The sequence below is a fragment of the Lepisosteus oculatus genome, chromosome 1 (genome assembly GCF_040954835.1).
Source record: "Lepisosteus oculatus isolate fLepOcu1 chromosome 1, fLepOcu1.hap2, whole genome shotgun sequence".
Classification (NCBI taxonomy): domain Eukaryota; kingdom Metazoa; phylum Chordata; class Actinopteri; order Semionotiformes; family Lepisosteidae; genus Lepisosteus; species Lepisosteus oculatus.
The window spans coordinates 70927548-70947830 of NC_090696.1; the positions used below are offsets into that span (position 1 = coordinate 70927548).

The 20283-nt window shown below is 33.0% G+C and overlaps 1 protein-coding gene across 48 annotated transcripts in view; it reads left to right on the plus strand.

Annotated features, from left to right (window-relative positions):
- The window catches only part of LOC102695388 (protein tyrosine phosphatase receptor type D), a 650800-nt gene that overhangs the window by 193177 nt on the left and 437340 nt on the right, over window positions 1-20283 (plus strand). For 47 of the 48 annotated variants that reach the window (XM_069192221.1, XM_015345576.2, XM_069192240.1 and 44 more), the window contains one exon: window positions 1263-1361. The exons of the other annotated variant lie outside the window; for it this stretch is intronic. The gene's annotated coding sequence lies outside the window, so the exon portion shown is untranslated. The remainder of the gene's footprint in view (window positions 1-1262; window positions 1362-20283) is intronic. 48 annotated transcript variants of the gene reach the window in all.

Here is a 20283-nt window from a genome sequence, read left to right on the forward strand (position 1 = left end):
AAATTGCCCTTTCCTTTGTCTGTTCGATTCATTCACTTTAAAACAGCTAATTTATCTCTAACACCAATGATAATGTCATCTAGTCTCTCAGGCACTATATCATCCACATTAATTTTGAAAGTTCCTTGATGTAAAAAAATAAATTATTAATAATTCCATGGTTTCTCATTTGACACAAGAAAAAGCACATTTTCTGCTTGATAATGAAGCTCTAAGCAAATAAGGGTGAAGTTTATCAAGCATTATGAGTGCTGTTATTTTTATATTTGTGATTAGCTGTACAATAAATATTACTTACATAAAAATGCACATATATGCAACATTTAGCAAGAATGGCTTCTGGCAGCAATTTTGGAATTTTAATTTAATCATTATTCATTTTGTCACTTAAATTAAAAACAAAATCATTAGTCAGCTTTTAGCTGCCAGCATGTTTTCCTACAGACCATTAAAATCATGTCTTATTCTTTATAAACTAAAAGATTCCCAGGTGTCGGTATCCTGATAAGCTTACTCATATATTGTTATATTTACAAAGAAACCACTTACTGTAAATCATGAATTGTTAATATTAATGTTGCAGACTTATTAAAACTTCTGTCAGCACTATTTTTTTAATACAGTAAATTCTCTTTAACCACTTTTCTTCTGTGTAATAATGTATTTATCAACCAATTTTTTATTGGAACAAAAACATACTAAATTGAGCTTTAGTGCTTCCATATTGTTATCCAGTCTTCCTATTGTTAGCAGAAAAAAAAGAATCTTCCTTTACCAAGATTGTAGAAGTTTTGTGACTAGATGTGTATCATTTACAAGAACGATTTAAGAACGATTTGTCAGTTAATATCAGTTTTTCAAGGTCACTCTTTAAAGCTGTACTTGAAGGTTTGAGTTTTAAGGATTTATATACTGAATCATTGCCACTTATAGTACATTCCGTCTTATATTGGATAAAGCTGTTATTTGTGATTTTGATCCTCAAAATCACTCTTAAGTAAAGCTTACTCTTGTTTCAAAGTACATTCATCATATTGATACATAAAATTCAAGCGTTTACACATAAAGCAGAAAAATATCTATAGTACTTAAAAAGCTATGGAATTATAATGTGAAGCCCAACCTACAGCATAACATTTAAATACTAATGTACTTTTAAGTTGTTCATTACTGAAATATAGCTTGTTGTCTGTGGCTACACATTGATTTAAGAGGTTCTTGCAGTGAGGCCTAAATTGTGACCATGTGTTTGTGTACTGTAGGTGGGAATACAACTGCACTGCTCTCCTGGCCTTTGATATGTGTACATCTGGCAGATGTTTGGCACCTGCATGAACTGCACTAAAAAGCCTCAGCTCTTGGTAGGTGATATTTACTCACAAAATGACTTCTTTGTGCCTTATGTTATGTTTAGTTCATCAGTAAAATTCTGAGCATAATAAAATAATAATACATTGATGCATAAAGGATTGTGTGATGCTATATTCGTTAACTCTCTATACTATACTAAGTGGAAAGATTTATTTCAGTGTATGATGGAAAAAACTAGATCTCATTAATATAATCAAATAATATACTACTTTCATAGTACTTATAGGGTTTAAGTGGCTTAAACATCTCATTCTTACACCAAATGCAAATGTACATCCTTGAAAAAGCAGGTTAATGTTTATGAATGTGACAGTCATGGACAAATGCTGAACATAGTACAAAAACTGGGAAAATATTTCCTTCAAACTATGGCATAATTTCCTAATTAAGAAGGTGGATAGACTGAAGTTCGCCTCATCAACAGCATGATGTTTCATCCTCAAATTATTTATTGTACGTTGGTTTCAGACTTTTGTACATGGTAATCAGGTACCAGGAAACGTGAATGTGTAATCAGCACTATACAGAGCGAGTACAGACCTGAATTCAACCCTGTATTCTGTTAATGAAAGTAATTTCTTGTGAAAAGCACCAAACTCTTTTATGCTCGGCACAAGCATACAGTAGTCTTGTGTTTACAATGATTATCATTAAGTAATTAATTAATAATTTATTCAGTCTTTATTTTCTATCCTCCCTAACAACCTCTGCAAGAAACAATTTTTACCTTATTAAGATATACAGTAGATGTGTCATATCCTTATAGTAAAGTTTTATCTTGCTGTCTTTTATCATTGTAGCCTGCCAATCCCAGTAGAATTTCCTTATTTAGGCTATGTTGTTAGAAGAAAAATTGATTCTTTTTTCTAAGAAATCACTTAGGTGTACATTTGAACATGTAGGATGAAAACACCAATGCTTTTATGTACCCGAATAGTATTTATTTGACCTGTACATGGGAATCAGTGAATGCAAGTTTCACATTTTGTAATGTGTTTAGGATTAACTGCTTGTACCCTTGAGCCTCTGGTGAATATTGCCGAGGTTGAGGTGTTTCTCTTCCCTCATGATCTCAGTTAATTAGCAAGATCTAACACCTCCAATGCCCACCAGCCAAGCAAATATTTGCAAATTTATGTATTTTTTAATTAGCACATTTTCATGGAACCACTTTATATTGCTTTGCATTTCAACTAAGTTCTCAAGAACAAATGTGAGCAAGGCCTCTTCCAAGGAGTCTATTTAAAGTCATAATGTACTATTTTTACCCTTCTCTTGAACTTTATCTAGTACTGAATTTTTGGGAAACTTCAACTTCACCAACATATTTCCATTACTCTTAGATTGTATATGTTCATATAATTCAATGCAATAATTTTACATTTTACAGTATGTGTAGAAAGCAGGCTGTGGAGATAAGTACAGTATACTGTATGTTAGGGAAACATGATGCACCCTATAGTCTTCAGTGTGACTATTTGAGTACTAAAATTGAATTGCATGGATGAGTAAGGCTTAATTGTGTGGTTGAAGTCTTTGATTTCGTGTGGCCAAGGCAGTTTCAAAATTGTTATTCTGTGTTCTGTCTGCCTGTCCCAGAAATGCCTTCACTGAATTCAGTTTATAATGAAAGAAGGTCATAAGCTCATGGTGTGCAGTTGCAGACCTCAATTAAATAGATCATGCAAGCTGATGATATTGTATGTATTTACAGTACTAGCATACAGTATTGACAAATGCTGGAAAAATATTGTTACTGTTCTAACATTCAAAACTATGTTCGAGACACTTATATATAAATAATGTATATCTACTGTACATAAATTTACTCTGTAGTTAAGTGGTTCAACGACAAAGTTCATCAGTTCAGTCGCTGCATTTGCTGAGAGTTTATTACTGTTTTTGTACTGCATCAGCAGATCACTTATTAAAGGCAGTAAATGGATTTCAATCCTAACAGCCTTCGGAGAAAACATTGTGAAGCTCATCGTAGTTTCTTTTCCCTTACACTGTGATGACTTTTTTGGGTTATGATCTTTTCAATGATATATACAGCTTGCAGCTTAATTAATGAACTGACAGTGAAGCCTTGGCTCTAGAGATTCCTGTTTCCTTTTTTGCAGTTGAGAATGTTAATCATTGCTTGAATATTTTGGCTTGCCATTGATTATTCATTTTACTTAGAAATTTGTCTTGTTACAGCACTACAATTCAGTAGAAAAAACAGTACAAAACAAAAAGCCACAATGAAATAATTAACTTAACTTCACCAGGATAAAAGATGTAAAACGTTTAAGCAAAATGCTTATACAATGAAAAGAGGAAAACAATTTTCCTCTAGAAACAATAGTGAGCTTTGTTTCATTCTTAAATTAGATATTATCTTAAAGACTATACTGTACTTGGACTAGAACTTGGATTTTCAAGGTTTCCTCACAAAAAATAGATCAATTCGTTTTTAGTTTTTAAAAATACTCTCATTATTTTGCATGTCTATTTGCAAAATGTTTTCCGTTGCAGAGAGTCCTTTGTTGTAAGTGGTACTTAAATCCAAACTGTTGGTTATGAAGTGTCTGGATTGCATCTCCCAGCAGACAGTATACATGTACTGTATGTTGTAGGCAGGGCACATGAAACAGATAATCAAAAAGTAAAATGCATATAACATATACACAGTCAGGTGCTCATTGTCCCCTTGTTTAAATGCAAAGTGTTATCATGCTAAACTCATACATTTACTGTACACTCGAAAATCAAGCTTCAGTCTCCAATATTCACTATAATAACAGGAAAAAGAGCTGTTTTAGTGACTAAAAAATGTATATAACATTTCAGTTGTGGAACCTTCTTCAGGTGTGAGGAAGAGAGAGAAAATAGCAGATAAATAAAGCATAGGAGAACAAAAGACAGAGTACAGGTGGGGAGCAGAGAGGAAATGGGCTTGAAAGAGGTGAATGAATTAATAGAGAGGGTTTAGAAAGAAATGAGTTTGTCTATGAGAGAAAGGGGAAGATGTGATCCAAGTTTCAGGAACATTTTTTTAAATTGGTTTTACTTGATAGTTAGTAAGTTTTGATGCACACATTTGGGGATTCAATTTGGACAACTCATCCGGGATAGGATTACATATCCTGCCTCTAATAAGATCTTCATTTTACCTCTGTTAAAAGAGATTCTTTGTTTTCTGTTTACTGTAGTTCTTTCACTATATTACAGGATAAAATATATTTCATTATACATTTTTTATACACTCTTGAGGTCTATTTCCAGGTTTTACCTTTTTTTAACTTTTACAGCTTCATAATGGATGGTTGCCCATCCATTTCTCAATGTGCATGATCTTTGCTCCAATATTCAATATTTTATCCATCCGTGATAATGCTTGCTGTTGCCTATAATAACCGCCATTGGTACAGCCAATGCTGTATCCAAAGTGACCTGCAGACACTAAGCCTGATGAAAAATGCATCAACAACTGCTGCTAAAGTTACTGAAGCCGTGATCTCAATTTTACATCTTAAAATAAACGAGCACAAGGGGGTTATAAATAACTTGCTCACGGTAGCATATTGTAAGTCAAAGTCAGAGCTAAGGGAACAAGGTACATCCTATTAACAGGCTTTTTATCTTAACCTCCTGACCACATACTCTCCTGTGCATAACCACTATTTTATTTGTATTGAGATATGCATAGAACATTGTATAAACATATACTATAATAAAAAAGAAGAATGTGACCTGATTTCAAGTAGCAATGCTAAATAGTGCATGAAAGGTAAACTGGACAACATAGATTTGTTTTCTAAAGAAATGGTGAATGTATAGCACTAGTCTTTCTACTTGTATAAAGTCTCTACTACTACATACCATACTAAAACAGAAGAAAAAGGTAAACATATAGAAAATAGCATAAGGTTTATTGTTGGTGGCAAGTTGGCCCAGTGGTTAGCATTGCTGCCTTGCAGTACTGGGGCCATAGGTTCAATTAAACAGTTCAATAGTTCATCATAATTTACTGTGCTATATGTTCTCACCTTGTCTGTGTCACGCCCTCTGCAGCCAGAGGGCGCTCCTGCCCTGTCCTGTCCCTAGTTTCCTGCCTGGCTATCCTTCCAGTCCCTCTCTTTCCCTGGGGCTATATATTTCCGGGTCTTGCACTCTGCCCTCGCTCAGCATTGACATTCGGATGTCCTGAGACCCACCTAGCACCAGGTCGCCCCACGTCCACTACCTGAGGGCATAGGTTTCTATACGGCATTTCCTGAACAGCTGAGCCCGGGCTAACCCCCATCTCTCCGCTACACATAAGGTCTTTTCACTCTCCTGCCATTCCACAGTTTGTCCTTTCTGACATCCGTGACAGTCTGTGTGGATTTCCTCCAGGTGCTCTAGTTTCCTCCCCCAGTCCAATGACAATACCCTTTTGTAAATATGTCTGTGTTTGTGTCTGAGTCCCCTGGGATGGACTGGTGTCCATTCCAGAGTGTATCCTGTCTTATGCCCGTTGTTTGTGATAGATTCCAGCTCCAATGTATCCCTGTGATGGATAAAGTGGATGGATGTTTAATTTTGCTTTTGCAAATATTAGGAACTCATTTTGTTACATTGACATTATTATTATTATTATTTTTATTTATTGAAGTTTCAAATACAATATAGATATAATGTGGATTCTCTTAAAATAACATTTTTATTGATGTTCCTCATTATTAAATAAATAGTTCAGGTTGTTATAGCAATAATTAGTATCCATATATGTAGAGAAAGACACATTTTTTTTGTTGTAGAAATTGTTCTGAATCAATAAAATGATTAGGTACTTTAAAGCATAAAATTTATACTAATTTAATTGACAATTGCAACAAAGAATCTGTTTATATTGGAATAAAGTGCTCCACAACTTTAGCAAACTTCTCCATGACTAGAACTCGCCATCCAACTTAATTAAAAAACGTTGAAAGCAAAGTGAAAAATTGTACCATAAAGCATCTCGTTTGGTGACAGGGGCTGATGGCAACACTCAAGGAGCCTTGAAACCAATAATGAATTGATAAGAAGTACAGCCTGCAACTTGTAATCTGCTCTGTCAGATTTTAGCATCAGTTAAACTAGATTGATAGAGTAATCACCGATTCACTGTCTCTAATCCTTCCCTGCTCACTTCCTTCATCATGAAACTCAGAGATTAGTCAGTGAGGGTGAGAATCTCAATTCATTTATGCGCTGATTCGATTTTCTTGGCAAGACAGACCTGAAGTTACTTAGTGCTTTACTACTGAAGAGTTAGTGTTTTTCTGGACAGATGTTTGGTCTTCTTAAACAGTGGAATGCCTGTGCACAGCAGTGATGTTTTTCACAGTTATTGGCATTTTCTTTTTGCACTGTAGGCTTTGTGAATAAATGTATTTGCAAAGAGGTGAGGAAAGTTTTTGTGTTGCTGTACTTGAATCATATATATACAGTATATACACAATTAGGTGTTCCCTTTAGCCTCACACCAACCAAATATGACCATTACCTCCTAAACTTGGCTAAAGGTTATATACTGCAATACATTTAGCATCTGTCATTCATATGACCAAAGTACATTTCTGGCCATTAATCAAAAACATATCTTTAGATCTAAAAGGTATAGTGCAGTGTCAAATAGGAAGATATATGGATATCACAGGATAGAGATACAAACTTCAGATAGATTAATTTATAAAGAAGGTAAAAAAACAAGCATGTTACTATTTTTACCAAAGCTTGGCTGCATCTTTCAGTGTGGTGAAAAATGAAACAAACAAGTCTGATATTATTCATTGTTGATTCTGCAGTTCTGAAGAATTGTCAGAGTTTTTTTTTCTTTTTTAATCATATCTGCTGATACGATTTTTCACACCAGTGGTAGTGTCTGCTTATAGTGATTGCTGCATTAAGAGAAGGTTTGACATTTAAAAAAAAATGAGAGATTCTGTAATCTCTGTGCTGCTATCCCACACTGGTAAACCTCGCCTTACTTGTACCATTTACAGAATAGCATTACAATTACCACTATAGTATGACTAAAAGTATCATTGTATGTGGCATTAAATGCAGGAAACAAGAGAATTTCACATGCAGAATGTGTGTTTTCAAACTTTGACCATTTTTGAGCGATACCCGTGTGGCTTAACTAAAACTCCAAAATCAGGCCAAATTTTTTTCTCGGGGAAACATCAAAACAACACTTTTCCTGCATTTCAAATGCATACAAAATCACAGCAAATGCATCACAAAATGTCTAGTTGTTACTGAAACCCTAACCCTAGCTGGTGCACTTCTGGAACACACAAACTGTACTGCATCAACAAACATACCTTCAAATACTGTGTTCAAAACGTCACCCAAATGACTCCCATATAGTAAGAAACAAATAAAATAACGTTTTTCAATATATCCAATGTATCTGCACTGAATCTGTTTTAAATTTCCAGTATTTTGCCTTTTCTCACCTGCTCCTGAAGTGGCGTATAAAATGAGCAACTCTTGTGCCATTTGCAGGAGAGTTTTACAATTACCAGTACAGTATGACTAAAAGAATCGTTGTATTTTGGCACTGAATTCAGGAAACAAGAGAATTCAAAATCAGGCCAAATTTGTTTCTTGAGGAAACATCAAAACAACACTTTTCCTGCATTTCAAATGCATCCAAAAGCACAGCAAATGCATCAGAAAATGTCTAGTGCTTACTGAAACCCTAACCCTAACTCTAGCTCGGCCACTTCTGGAACACATACAGTACTGTATCAAGAAAATTCCTACAAATACTGTGTTCAAAACGTTCCTAGCAGCATTGATGATGTTGATGTAATCTGCATATTGCAAACATGCAAATGTTAAAATCATTTTTAATAATTGGGATTTTCTTCTTACACAATCCCATAATGTGCAATTTTTATGTTGTTCTAATTTAAAGGTTTATGAGGTTCATAACATCCATACAGTACTTACAGTAAAAACATCTACTCTACTTTTACATCGGGTTTAGTTATCAGTTGAAAAGGATATTAATTTTATACAATCCGGCAAATTGTTTTGTGTTAAAGTATAACCTTTAGAAAACAATAAAAAAAGATTAGATTCAAAATACTATAGTTCAAACACAGGATTTTGAAACAACACTCTTACTACCTTCATTACCTAACCTGTGCAAGATTCAGCTTGATCAGGACTGGGGTGGAAACTTTTGAGGAACACCAGGCTGCTACTATAAGTGACCTATAGATCGCACTCTTTCCTCCAGAATGTCTACAGTACTGCCCCAATATGATGACTGGGGACACTATACTGTGCCTTTCCCAGCTATTTTGTAATTGATAATAAAATCCCTTTGTATATCAAGACATTGCGGCCAAACACCAGGTTCCCTCTGCCAAGAAGCCAAAGCTTGGCTAAATAATAATTAATAAGCTTTCCCAACTTTCCAGCTCCATCTCCAGACCTCAATTCAATTAAACACTTGCAGTTCACAAGAGGAAATATTATAATCTGAAGGACCTAGAACAATTCCGCTTGGAGGAATGTTCAAAAATCCACCCTCAAAAGTGTAAGAACCTCACAGCACAGAACAAGAGGTATCTTTTAAGTGTAATCCAGTAAAGCCACAGGAAGTTTTACCCAATACTAACTATAGGGATGTTACCAAATGTAATCCCAATGTTTTCTCAACCGCCATTGAGTTTACAGTATGTGTATATTTTTATTATTTTAGCAGAACACGTTAACAAATCCGCAAATCTTTCTGTTATATGATGGGTTTTGCATTTATTTAATGGGAGAAATAATATATCTGGTAGGCATTGTATATGCAGTATACATCAATTAAGATCTATAAATGTGTTTTGTTTTGGCAAGTATGCTTTGCCAATTCTCTAAGGATTTTATTAGTGAGAAAAAATATTTTCTTGTATTCAAACTTAAAGTCAAAATGCAGTTTGCAGACTTGTATGCTAGGAGGATAGGTTTTAAGAAGATCAAGGACAAAGGAACATGCACAGCAATGAAACAGAAAATAATAGGACTTTGGGGAACTGAAAATCAATCCTGAAAACAAGTTCTAGTGCTTAATTAGTTTGTAGGTAAATTTGTTAGAGAGTCTAGCAAAATGTGTCTTACATTCAGTTGCTATCTTTGCTTCCTTTAGTTCTTTGAAATGTAAAAACTTTATTTTGGCTATAAAAATTAATACTGCACTTATTCAATAACTGATCTATGCAACCTAAAGTATATATTTAAGGAAATAGAATTATTACCTATATGATTTGTTGTCATGCTTCTCACGTAACCTTGCTTGAGGCCATCCAGGAATACTCCAAGGAGGTAAATATACTCTAACATAGCATTTCCTTATCCTTATCCTTATTCCTTATCCTATGGTTATTAGGTCAATTAAATGGTCTCCTAAGTAAACTGTTTGAATTTGAAAATTATTTTAAAAGATAGTGTACACAGTGACTTCAAACAAACCATCTACAATACCATACAGTACATACTGTATATACGCTACATAACAACAGAACGAAAAGTTAATACCAATTAAAAAAAGCACCAAGAAAGCTTAGATATTGTAAGCCAGAATGAAACAGAGCTCCTTAACATACACACAGTGTGCATATACAGTGTTCAGTATAAATAACAGTGAGGGAACAGGTTGCTATCTGGCTTCAGCTTGTAGAATGGAAAAAAACTGTTTAAAAGACACATTTAATTCTTAGAAACAGGTGCCACAAGCACATTTATTACTTTTAGAATTAAAAAATAGAAACATCATATAGCTTCTTCTCATGTTGTTCATGTGTTTATTTGTTTATTCTAGTTCTTCTTATTATTGTGATATTCTACATTAAAATGTAATCTAGCTAAAGTACAGTATGCAGTATGTTCTGACCTGTATATGTAATTTTCCTTAAAAAAATCCTTTTGAATTTTAATATTTGAACATCCGTCAATTTCCTTCTTAAAGTAGTCTCTCTTAAAATGTATGAACTTTTTGTATTCTCAGTAGAACTTTTATCTTATTTACTAAAAGTTACATACAGTATGGTCAATAACAAACCCAGACCTTAGTTTTACAATTATAAAGGAATTTTGAAGAGAAATGAAGAGGAGCTTCCATGCAACAGAGCAGCAGTTGGATGGTAGCAGACGGTAGTTCCGCAGTAGTTACCCTAGTAGTTGTACAGTATGTAAGATGAAAAGAGTGTGAAGCATTTAAGCTACTGTATTTGCTCTGCAGTGACTAATACATTTTCCCCAGAAACCTCTACCACAAGAAATGGCAGATCAAGAGCACGCAAATAGGGTAAAAAGGCAAATAAGACACTGCAGGGCCAATTAGAGGTTCAAAAAGAGGCTAACCAGGTCTAATTAGAATGAGTATTGATCCAATTAGTTAGGTGAAAGGGTGCTGTGACTAGCATGCTACAGCAACTAGCTATTGAATTGGTTAGATGTAGAGAGGGGATTGAGTCAAAGAGGGCTCACACAGTAATTGCAAAAAAAATACCCTTATTTCTGAACTAAAAGCCTATTTCCTGTTTTTGGATTGCCCGGAGGAGATACTGTATTAACTGTATCTGTTCATCTTGGATGCACTTTACATTACCATAAACAACATATTATTATAACATTTTTTAAAACGTTTCACAAAGTATTGCACATGTAAGTGATCTCCAATATCCTGTAAACCCAACCATTACAGCAATTAAACTGTTTTTTAAAAAGGAACAAATTAATGACCCATCTCTGGCTTCGGAAATAACACCTACAGTATACCAGTACCACCAGTTGTTTTAGCTGCAAAATAAACACAAAGCACTACAAACTACTGTATGAACATACAGTACAGTATGATGAGAAACAAGACAACTTCTCCTTCAAAATGGTACTGTATATTTCAAATCCTAATTAGGCAGCAATTTTTATATTACTTGTTCTTGATTACCTTCAATAACTTAATTATTTTTTGTTTTTGCATTATGTTTCTGCTTCTGTACTTTTGTCTTTTGCTGTAAAATGAATGTAAAATAACATGAGAATGCTCTAACTGAAAGATGCTATATAAGAATAAATTTGATTGATTGATAAGTGTAAATATGAAATATTCCAGATATGTGGTGGGTTAAAGGCCAAGTTTAAAGTCAGAAAATCGCAGGAAACTACAACCTACAACCAACATCCAGTGAAAAATCCTGTGGAAAAGAAAGGTTTTTCCTGGAGGGTTGTTAGTTACTGTTAGGCTATTACCAGCATTTCATACTCAGGTTGACTGAGTTGTTTCTTCTCTATGTTCCTTGCATTTCCCTGAAATCTCAACACTTGCTTGTTTAAATATACCAAGATGAATATGTGTTATACAGTATAAGTACAGTATATTTGGATATGGGATTTGAGTATGTATGTGAATTATATCTTCTTATACACATGTTGTGTTTAAAAAATATCACCAAATCTTTGATACATTGCTTCTGCTTTAAGGCAGTCCTCTAATATTAAATATCATGCTGTACCTTATGCTCATGTTTGAAGTAGCATGGTACCAGTGTTTCCTCATAGTTTTAGCCTCATGGGATTTATTCCAAGTTTGCTTTGTATCCACTCCCAGTGTTCACAGTTGTTACTAAGAAGGTGCACCAGCTATGCTGACTAGGTTCATTTGCGTCTCTAAACTTTTCCCTGAGTGCCTGGCACTGGACTGTCCTCTTTTCAAGAGTGTAGTCTTTAAAGCACCCAGTACTTTTTGTATGGTGATGCTGCTAGTTTTTCTAATGGATTAATATTGTTAAAAAAGTGATGCTGCTAGCTTTTCTAATGGATTAATATTTATGTTTCAAAGTATATTTTACAATATTGTAGATGAAGACTTGTTTTTAGACATAAGCTGTATGTAAAGTATCATGATGCCATGTTAATGGTAGCCACTATGTGCAAAATCTATAACTAATTGCTATTTCAGTGAAATTAAGAAAAGTTTAACGATTAAATTGTTTCATGATGTGCAATTGTGCATATAATTAAGAATGGAGAATGGAAAAACTGAATAGAAAGAGAAACATACTTAATACAATATTTACCTTTTAGCATCACCAGTATGTGATGCAGATAAAATGAAGACTCAATCTCCACAATTTTAATAATTTCACAGTAGCGTAAATTGTACTTAATACACTAATCACTGCAACCATCGCCATTCAGTCGTTCTAAGATTAGTGGGGAAAAAAGCATGCAAACCCACATAAACCTGAATTCTACGACATCTATCTACCAAAAACGTACTCTTTGTAAAAGAGGAACTTTTTTTTAAATCTATTTATCAGATTGTTAACCATCCATATAAAACCTCTTCAGAAAACATCACAGTATAATCAGATTTGATTGGCATATTATGTGAAGCAGAAACCTTCCTGCCTGTTGTAATTTTATGAAAGCCAGAGTCCATGGAATAAGAAATGAGAACTTATTAGAGATTTAAAGGGGGTGTCAAGTTATTTTATAGCCTTACTCCCATTATGGCATGTACTTAATATACTGTACTGTACTTAGAATATTCTTATTCATATTCTACTTAGCATATGGGATTGTTGCAGATTATTTTATTTGCAATATAACAGGGGCTTAGGTTTTTTATCATAAAACCAACCATTTCCAGTAAATATGAAGTGGAAAGATTCACTGCATCTGTCAATTAAATATTCTTTTGCTAATCATTTCCTATTAATATAAAGAAATCTCACTTTGAATAATATGGAATCAGTACAATATACAGTATTAATGTATTTTCAGTTCATAAAGCCATGTGAGAAATCAGGGGTTACACATTCCAAATAAAACACTTGGTGTAAGAATTCAAATATAATGGGTAATTTATGTAACATTCAAATCTTTCTCTTCTGAAGATTGATTCAAACTCTACCTATGGTGTGAGTTGTACAGTCATACGGAATTTTACATGTATTTTGAGTTTCATAGAGGAAAATACTGAATGTGCTTCAATGTATACTGTAACAAATAGGGGGTTATGAAAATAGAGAATTACCAAAATAGGCCAAGCAGGATAATGAATAAGCAAATTAAAGATATACTGTATAACCATCCAAACCCTAATTGTAAAGATTATACCAAGAACATACCTGAGCATTTGGTATAATTAGAGGCACTTGAGATCTTTATTCTTTGGTATGGAGTAATAAATCAGAGGCAAAGGAGTAATAAATCAGAGGCAAACAGGAATAAACACACATTTAATAGTACATATAATAACACACATCAAAATGGCTTCGGATTAAACCCTACCTTATGGCTACCAAGTTTAGTTAAATGCATCTCTTCCTTTTTAAGGATTTTTTCAGATAGCTTAAAGATTTTAAAGTAAATTTGAAATTGTCCATGCTTTAACATTGTCACCACCAAGAAATTGAAGAAAACTTGCTTCATTGCATTTTTTTCTTCTTATTATAAGCTCTTTCTTGTGCCAAGCTTCAACTTCCAAGATTTCAGAGTACAGAACAATGCATTATTAGAGACATTGCTAATCACGCTCCATTGAATCAACCTTTCTGAGTTCATTTTAGTCCCAGATCATGTAATTTGCTAAATATATATATGGTATTTCTCTTCAATTTTTTAGGATATATTTAACCATTTGAGTTATTTTACAAATTGGGCATGCATACTGCAACATGAGATATTTCACTTCTGGATTTTTTGTATAAAAAGCCACTGCCTTTTATTTTTCTTATTGTAATAAATTTTAGAAAAATGCTCACTACTGATGTCACTTGAAACCAGACTTTAAAAGAGATAGGTATTAAATTAAATTTTGGATATAATTTTTAATACACTATATGTCTTTTTATGAGAAAATTATATCTAAAGATAATTTAGAACTAAATATATACAGTAAGTAATCGTACAGTAAGTCATTGTGATACACTCTATCATTAACCAGGACAGTTCCCAAGGTCTGCTCATCCAGCAGCTGGTAATGACCATGAAGCAAAGTGCAGGAAGCTTTATTGTTTGCTTTTTCAGATCACTACAAGAAGAAAAGCACTAAAAACATCCCCAACCGCCATGCATCACACACTTCCTATATATACCAAAACGCCTAATTATCTATTTGAGAATTTCTCAACACTTCAGTTATCTAATAATTACAGTAACTAACACCCTCTGTGTGGCTATTTACAAGAATTAAAGGAAGAATAGTGGCCTCTTGTGGCATGTCATGTGTTACTGCAACTCTTTGCAACCTTGCAAATCAATCAACATTCTAAGAAATGATAGGGAAAGTCAATATGACTGACCTAAGTAATAATTTAAACTGTATATGAGACCCTTATTGCCTATTTATCCAAAATGTTTTTGCTTGATTGTTCACTATTATAAGATATTAATTCAATGCATTTTAAGTCCTTTTTCTTAATCATTGCTCATCACGCCCACATGAATTGCAACCCAGAGATTTAAATAACTACTCCTGTATGAAACACTTAGGAGCTGAATACATTCTATATTGTATGAGAAAACTAAGCATCAGTTGCAATCCAAAGCTGAAAATGTATTGGACATGTAAGGATCACTTAATTATTTGAATGTGCAGTAAAATAAGCTCAGCATGGCTAGCTTTTACAGTGAGCATACAATATCAGTCAGCAGTGTTAAAATGGTGGATTTTTCTTTGTTCCATTAAGTAAGAAATAATAGCAGCAAATAAAGTTTGTTTCAATTTTAGTGTATTAGTTCACTCTTCTAATATTCAGTAATTTAAAAAGGCAAGCCGATATTCTGTGTGTCCAGGGTTTTGTTCTTTGAGAAATCCATTCCATCCATTCTGATAATGGATGAATGGGCAGCATAGTTTTTTGGATTTTAAAAATATAGGTTATACATGTAAAATATTATGGAGCTACCCAAAGATGAACAATGTTAACAAGAATAATCAATTTTGCAAATATCCTGTAAAGGTGGTCCTCCTGCTATGTGTTGTTCATTTTTTTTGTTCTGTTTTCACATGACTGTGACTGAAGCTCACCTTGCTTGTTTGGTGTGTTTTGTGTGTGATAATATTGACCAGTAAATTTAACACCACCTCATGCTGTGATATAAATAAACAAAGAAGCAGGAATCTCCTTTCCACATTTAAATTAAAATGTAAGGAATCATCAACTGCCTTTATTGTGGTATGAATGGGTCATCATGGTACTGTATGTCAAGGGCATTTGTTTAATGACTATATTGACTTATTAGATGGAAGCAATTACACAAGAAGCCGTTGACTGCTGAGGAACAATAATATGTAAAGCAACTGAATTGCTTCATCTGCAGGTGACTTCCTTAAAACCATGGATTGAGAATAACAAGGCAAGAGCACTGAATAATATTCCCAAACTCTCTGGCATTATAAATGTACTCAAGCAGTTATACTGTAGGTGAATTTCAAATTATATTCAGGATTGTTAGAAAGCTGCAAGACATTTAGTGTTCATGACAATTAATGTCATTTCAAACTTCATGTCTTCCAGTTGTCACTTTACTTCAAACAGTATTCTGTGAAGTCTCTGGGCAATATAGCATTACTTCAGTTAATGTGGAAACAAATACTGTGAAAGTGAACAGCAGGCAGTTAAAACAGTGCTAATTAATACCCCTGGTAGAAGAAAAGCTTTGACTATTCTTAGCTATTTTTAGCAGATTTAGAATATGTGTAATTTGGCAGGTTTCAGTTATGTTGGAGTAAGCCATTTGTAGTGACTTCTAAAGGTCTTTTAAAGACTTCTTGTATTTAGAAGCATGTAAAAAATGTGACTGCAATCAATTAAAACAGTCCATCCTTAAAAAAGTCCACGCCTAAGGTATCACCAAATTTCTGTACTGAAATTGTAATGAATAATACACATTTGAATAATTAGCTATGATGATAAAACACAGTTATACAATGATGGTGTCTTTAAAAAAAATGGTGGTGTTTTTCTTTGTCCTCAGAGGATTTATTAGCTTGTGGATATTTTTCAGTTTTTTGCAATAAGATGGGATTCAATGGATGCCATATATTTAATTTGTTTTTCATTTATTCTTATTTGATTTGCAATCATGCTGGAAAGAAAACAATAAGGATCTATTTATTACCACATCAGCCCCATTTTGAATATTAAATGTATTTCCAACAAAAAAAAACCTCAGTGCTGTAGCAAAGTAGGTTAAATCAATCATTAGATCATACAGTAGGTTTTAAAACCTATATTTGTCACTGATATTTTCTTCATGAATCAGTAATTAATAATATAATTTTAGAAAATGTGATTATTCTGTGTAAAAGAAAACAGCTACATTGACTAATTCACACAAAACTCTAGAGATATGCTTCAAACTGTTCAATTAAAAAGCTATGGATGAAGTACTAAGTAGTACTGGTCATCATAATACATTTCTGGTAGCTCCAGTGCTGATATTCCTTTAAGAACACAATTGTTTTAACAAAGTGTTTGTTTGTTTGTTTGTTTATTTGTTTGTTTGTTTGTTTGTTTGTTTGTTTCATGCAGGTGATTAACAATAATAATCTTAAAATGGCTTAAACTTTGTTTCAGACATTTGTAGCATCTGATGTCTTCAGTTTTGTGTTTGAATTGCATATACTGTAGGCCATTAGTGCATTACAGTGTTTTTATTGAATGAGCTTAAATCTTGTGCTTCATGTTGAAAACAATTATGTAGTAATACAATGATGACATCATTGCCAAATGCAAAGCTTGAACAATTAGCTGTTTTTGCTATCTGTTCAAATTTTAATACAGATATATTTTCTTTATCAAGAGTATTCTTATTTGACTATTAATGCATATGATAAAAAATTGTACACACATATAAAGATATTTGATCAAATAATGCTGATTAGCCTCAAGATTTATTTTAATGAACATAAAATACAGAAGCAAAATCATAGTCTGGAGAACTGTGCACATTGTAATATTTTTGTCCACAACAAAAATACAAAAGAGCTGTTGAACCTTTTATGGATAAAAAAATAATCTTCAGACACCTGTTAAAAAGAAAATGCATGGACCTAAGTTGCAGAATAATTTCATTTTCTATTTTAAGAGATATAAAAAGGCAGATCTTGTCACTCAGCTAACCATGGTTATTTCTTCAGGACAGTTAATTTAAATCCTATTTTAGGAATTGCTTTGGTTTTCAATTCATCTTGAAATATCAGTCTGAGTGATAACTGTTGCTTTTAAAATGGAAATGTGTTTTATCAAGTGCCTCTGTTGCTGCTTATATGTGCACAGTGTGTTTATATATATATGTGATGGAACTTAAGGCCATCAGACAAAGTACCTGTATGGCACTGTGGAATAGCTTTTTACCTTAAAAACATAAAAATCACATTTTTTTCTACACATGCAAAATATTCTAAAACTATTCCTATCTACATTGAATATTTTTTATTCTAGGACTTATGTTAATGCAATTAGAAAATCATCATTTACCGTACACAACAGGAGTGGCTATGAGCTACAGTACTAATTTCCAGCTGTCTAGTTCTTGAGAAAAGTAGTAAAACTCACATGTTTATGAACTACAGCAGATTGACTTTCATTTTTATTAATTCAAACACAGAACCGTGCTATTTTATTAAATACAGCCAAGAACAAAGATAGGAATTTAGGCAGATTGTTGTTATGCCTTGGGATCTCATGCACAAAAGATCTGTCATGAAGAGCTACCAACAAAACCATGCATAAAATGTTATTAGAATAAGACTAGCATGTTTTTAGTAATAATATGTATACTTGCATTTGCTCTAAAATATGCTTTGTAACATATATTTATTTAGAATATGTGTTTGGCTAGAGTTAGACCTGCATAAAGATTATGCATGGAAATTGTAAGTGATGAAAGAATTATGCTTATAGATAGTAGGAGTCAATAGCAATGTAAGCATTATTATCCAGACAAAGCAGTCGATTCCTCTTCACACGTCTTGCCTAAAAGTATATTCATACTGTCCTACCTTTATATACGCACATACTGTAGACAGAAATATCTCTTATATGGGAAACATCAGAAACGTGTAGAACATTCAGAATTTTTATTGATGTTGTGCACATTTCTGAGGAAATTAAATTAAATGGCTCAAATAATAAAGTGTGTGAACAGGTTACAGTTTATTATAGTTTGTTTCTGTACTACATATATAATCTGAATGAGATTACACAGGGTGTGGCACACAGTAGACTATATTATATTAGAGCTGGGTGTGCTTTATTGAGCCAGGATTGCTGTGTTGTCAGAAAGCTGTATTGTTTCATCCCTTTGATGCTAACTGTACATTGTTAAGTTGGAAGAATCAATACACTCAATTAAACATTTGGTGATTCTAATTAAAAAAAGAAAATTCCTTGAACAAAGGAGACTATGAGGAAACCAGATCAAAGTGCATTAGCCTTTAACTACCAAAGGGCAGGATAGGTCGAATGGCTTCTTCTCTTCTGTAACCTTTCATTTTTTTATTTGCACCCCAAAGTGCATACTAATGAAGGAAAAAAGTAAGAAATAAAATAGCAATAACAAACAGTGATACTATAAAGAAAGAGAATAAAATTAAAGAGAAACAATAGTTAAAGCTTTATATTTAACAATATAATTGCATTTTAAAACATTAATACTTTGGCCTTTAATATACTGTATATGCTTAAATTATTTCAGGCAAGACGGAATGTAGATAATCTAAGGAAATGTGAATAAAAGTCAACATGAATGCATTGAATATTGCAAAAGGTTAAATTCAAATGAAATTTTTTAAAAAGCTTAATTTTAGTTCTTTAAAACACAAAATAGTAATATTGACTAAATTCCAAATATGCTTTCAACTTTTGAACTGTTCTACTGAAACTGGTGAACTACAATAACAGTCTGTGACACTTTTTCATGCCACAGAACTCAAGATTATAGTCCCCTGGAGAGATTGTGCTAGGTTTTAAATGAAAAGGATAATTGTGAACGATAGAAAGTTTAAAAGAACATGACAGAATGTTTTTGTTCATGGTTTCACTGACTTTTTGAGTTGTTGGCTTGGAGAAATGTTGGTTTCTGCTTATAATGTTCTTAGATATATTAGGTTTAGAAAGGAATACTGTGCAATGCTGTGGAGTTAACATATTATTTTTGACATATTCTGTCTGATGTCTGTGTAATATACACAGTGGTTTCAATTATTTGTCATTCTATGCTTCCTGGGATTTTAGTACTAAATAAAGTAAAGCACTAAATAAATATTGTGTTCTTTATATTTTAACTATATTTCTAAGATTGTTTTTGCTTACTGTGTATAAAGCTTTTCATGACTGAGTTCTCCAGTATCTACAATATTTTTTTAAAAAGGTCCATCTACAGTAAATGTTGTATGTTTTTAGAAGTCACAAGCTACCTCAGCGAAATTATTCCTTACTGTATGTCTTTATTTGTTTAAATTTGTATCATTCCTAATTGTGTTACTCATGAAATAGGGAAATTGTTTTCCACCTTGTGGAAAAGGTTTATAGCTTTCCTTGGCCAGCTCACAAGTGTTCAGCTCATTTCCATTCTCATGCGAATAAATGACAGCACAAAGCCTTCATTGTTAGTCTGAATGCGCAGAATTAAGACTTGAAAAGCTTTGTTTTTGTTGGATAAACAAGATACATGTTGGTAAACACATTTTATGTTTGGAAATCATTCCAAACTTGTTTCCAAAAAATGGAAAAAAGTCAATCCAAATCTGAGATGATAAGCAAGTATACTGTATATAAAGTATTTTGGATAGCTATGAAAACGTTTAACTGTAGATTTTATATGACCCATTAATAATACAAAACCTATTGATCTGTTATGGAAGGAAAATGTGAATGT